Raw genomic sequence first — 4,322 nt, forward strand, 5'->3', positions numbered from 1 at the left:
GACGTAATCGTCCCAATGCCATCTTGTATGGGCGCCCCCACGGATCTCGATTCAGAGAGCCGAGGAGATCGCGCCAGGCCTGGTCCTTCGCTCGCCTGATGGCCAGCTGCAGGGCGACCACCTTCTCCCGATATCGCCCGTACAGCTGGGCAGCCAGCACGTCGTCCGTACGTCGTCGTCGACGGGCGCGAGCGTACTGACGCCGCGCGCGGACGCACTCGGTGCGTAATTCCGCCATCGCGCGCGACCACCAGTACACCGCCTTCCTCGGGAAGACCCTGGCCCGGGGCATGGCGACGTCGCAAATCGACGTCATTGCGCTCCGGAACCAACGGGCCTCCCCATTCCCGTCGACTGGCCCGGCCGGTGTTGCTGGCCAGGCCACGACGTGGGCTGCCGCCATCAGAGCGTCCTGGTCGAGGCGCTTCAGCGCCCACCGCGGCTGAGGCGAACCCTCATCGGCGGGGCGACGACGGGGTGTCGACGGTGGGGCGGCGGAGAGGTCGAGAACTATGTATCTGTGGTCAGACAACGTCTCGACCCCTTCCGCCACCCTCCACCCCGTAATACGGCGCGCGGCCGGGGGCGTTGCCCACGAAAGGTCAACGATGGACCCCCCGTTATACCGCACGCACGTATGGACCGAGCCCGTGTTCAGGAGACGGAGCTCCAGTCCCGCCGCCCAATCCAGCACCTCCTGGCCCCTCGAGTCAGTCCCGGGGGAACCCCAAGCCGTGGCCTTGGCATTGAAGTCCCCCAGGACCAGCACCGGACGGGGATGGCAGCGGGAGACGCATCTCCCTACCCCGCCCAGATACTGCTCAAACTCTTCGAGGGACCACCTTGGAGATGCGTATATCGCCACAACCGCGGTGCCGCCCCAATCAACGGCCACGTATCCCAGGCCGCGCTCGATAACCGAGCACGGCGGGGACCCCGGCCTCCCAGCCCAAATAATCGCGGCGGAGCCAATCGAGTCCCCCATCCAGTGTGGATGTTTGGGGACCCTGTGCGGCTCCGCCACGACTGCCAACCCGGCACCCCGCTCGGCCAGGCATTGAAACAGGAGATCCTGCGCTCTGGCCGAGCAGTTGAGGTTAACTTGTATTATCGGGCCCGGGGGCCCCATTACACAGCCGTGTCCATCGCCGTCACGGCCGCGGATGCGGTGGTGTCTGAGACTTTAGTGGCCCCATCCGCCCACGCGGGCGCGGCGGTAGCATCAGGCGGTGCCGCCTTTTCGTTGCTGGCCACGGTGGTCGCTGCCTTGGCCATCGTGGTTTCCTTCCTGTTTTTAAGAAATCTGGCAGACGGCCTTTGGCCGCCTCCCCTGCCCCGCCCCGCACTGGCAGGACAAGCCCGGCTGCCGAGGCGGTGACCAGACGGCTTGCCCGCGCCCGCACAAAGCGGACAATTGGGCGTGGCCGTACAGGCTGCCACCTTATGGTCCCGACTGCCGCATCTATAGCAGCAGTCGGACCTATCCTCGGCAGAAGTGCACCGCTGACTGGTGTGGCCAACACCAAGGCAACGGTAACACTGCAGAGGCCGGGCACTCAGGGCCTCCACGGCTGCCTGGGTCCAGCCGACGGTTATCCGGCCCGCGACAGCAACCTTGCGAGCGGCCGCGGCAGGACATCGGACCCAGAGTGTGCCCAATCCCGAGGGGGAAGCCCGGATTTCGCCGGTATTGATGTCCCCCTCGCTGCACCCGCCCACGCGGGCAACAGCCGCTGCGACCTCCGCCGGCGTGGTCGAATCGACCAGGCCGCGCACCCTAAGGTCAGCTTTTTTGACAGGACGCGCGACCTTTACGCCGGTGCATGCCAGTGCTTCCGCCACTTTTGTGGCGAGGACGGTGGCCTTGACGGCCCCATCGGTACCAGGGACCTCCAAAATTAACCCCCCAGTCACCGCCCTTCGCGGCCTCAGCGAGGCGATGCCAATTTCTGCCAGGTCCACCTTGGACCTGGCAGTGGCCATCGCCTGCGCGTAAGTAATGTCCACGCCAGACGGAACCGTTATGGTAACCGCTGCTGTGCGTGGCGGTCGCGGAGGCAGGGGTGTCTTCCTGGGGGCCGCCGGGACCACCCGTCCTTTTTTATTCGCGGCCGCAGTGGCCTTGGCAGCCGCCTTTTTGGCCTTCCGGCCAACCACCTGGGACCACGCCTCCTGGGGTGGTGGCGCGGCAGAGGGTAGCGCCGATTCTGCTCGCGGTCGAGCGGGCTCCGTCTGGGCCGCTATAGCCGCCCCAGATTTCCCACCTTTCTTTTTCTTCTTCGCCCTCCGCCCCACCCTGTCCGAAGGCTGTGTGGGGACGGACGGCCCAGGGGCCACCGATCGCAGGGCCGAGTCCGTTCGCGGCGCGAGCTCCCTCCTGAATGACGCCAATTTGGCGTCTATCAGGGCGCCTATTTGCGCCAGAAAGTCTGCGGGCGCAGCCGCAGGTGGTGGCGAGGACTTTTCTTGCCCGGAGCGATGGCAATCCCGGGCGCCGACGATCGGCGGCGATACTGAGCCCTCTCCCGGGCGTGGCGACGGAGGCATTGCAGCAGCAGCCGTTCTCGCCTCCACCACCTGCCGGAGCCGGGCCACCTCCGCCTGCAGCTCCGTCATTTGCCCCCTGAGGACGGCATTCTCGGCCTCCAGGACACGCGTGGCGTCGGTTGCTGACCTAACCGCAAGCTCGGACACCCCCACCCTGCCGTTTAAAGCGGCCACCCTCAGGGCGCGGGCCAAGTTGCCCTTCAGCCCCTTTGACACGCCGGAGATCCTGGCCACTTCATCCAGGCTCTCCAATATAGCGGCCGCGACATCCCGCGTCGGACGGTTGCGGAAATTTTCCGCTATATCCGTCTCGTCCGGGAGCGGGACGCTCGACCGCGATGGTCTGGGCACGGGGGCTCCCGGGTCGAATATCGCCGCCACCTCCCTCGCCTCGGCCTCCAACTGTGAGGCCTCGGCCAGCCTAAGTTTGGCCTCTGCGAGGCCAACATATTCGCCGGTCGTCGGCGGTCGTCCTCTCTTCCTCGCTGACGACGAGCCCGGGACACTCTGCGATGAGTGGTGGGAGGAGACAGAGAAATCTGACTCCTCCCCCTCATCGCACTCACCAAGGCCCGCTGCGGTCCTCTTTTTGCCGCGTGTTGCAGAATGCCTCCGCGACACCGGCTCTGTACATCTCTTGAGGCGCACGATAGGCCCGCGCACCTCCCCCTCACGCTCGTTTCCCCCCTCCCCGGTTGTTAGTGAAAAAGAATCCATAATTGGTCCCACGAGTGTGGTCGGAAAGAAGGTCACCCCGGGTAGAGCCGCCATACCCGGGGAAGGCTAATACGCCCGGGGGGTCGCCAGGTACCCCGGGGTTGTCCGCTAACGATTGGTGCACCCACCAACCATAGCTGGTGCTTACTCCAGCTACGCCCTCTTCTCCGCGCAACACTGCTTGGGGCTAGGGATTTTTTAGAGAGGTTGTCATCCTCGCGGCCCGGCCGGTTAAGGCAAGACCCCCGTTCCTGTAAAACATGACCACAGGTTTACGGTATGTGTCCGACTTTAGTTGGCCCCTCACCTCAAGCCACTCCGGCATGGTAGAACCTGCCAGGGAATAAATTCCCCGCCGGCACAGCCTTGAGGATCATTAGGGCACGAAGCCCCCCCACCACGACAAGGTAGCGGACTCGGGGGGGTGACCTTGACATAACCTGGACATAACCTTTTTTTTTTTTTTTTTTTTATTTTACGTGGAGGAAATCTGCTCGCCAGACACCCCCGCCCCGCCCGGGGGAGCGGGACGAGGGTAGTGTGGGGATTGACCCACTAAAACCTCCACGGCGACCTGAGGACGCAGGACCGATCGCTGGCGATTCAACGGGGGAGCCACGGGAACTCTTGAAGAACACTACCGCGGCTCCCCCTCGCCTGGCCGGCCAACAGGATGGTAACGTTGGCCGGCCGCGTCCCGGGGGTAGATAAATCCTCCCCCCTAAAATCCATTTAAATTCGGCGGCGCGAGGGGTCGCACCCCGCACCGCCCCGACACGGCGACCGCGCGATAGGTGACCAGAGCCCCCGCCCTGATCACAGCGGCCGCCGGGGGGACGACGAGTATATTGGAGGAGGATCACAGTTAATCCTCGCCTCCTTCAGGCGACTCGTCATCCCCCACTCCCAACAGTGGAGGTCCTCCTCTGTTGGCGGGCGGCGGGCAATGAAACCAGCATGTTCTGGTACACCCGCCGCCCGCCTACTCTCAGCTGCCCGGGGTTTCTCGGCGTGGGCGCGCACGCCGTCCCCGGGCACGTCGGGCGGGATCTGTAAGC

Source organism: Megalopta genalis, unplaced genomic scaffold (genome assembly GCF_051020955.1).
Source record: "Megalopta genalis isolate 19385.01 unplaced genomic scaffold, iyMegGena1_principal scaffold0065, whole genome shotgun sequence".
In the NCBI taxonomy this organism is placed as follows: domain Eukaryota; kingdom Metazoa; phylum Arthropoda; class Insecta; order Hymenoptera; family Halictidae; genus Megalopta; species Megalopta genalis.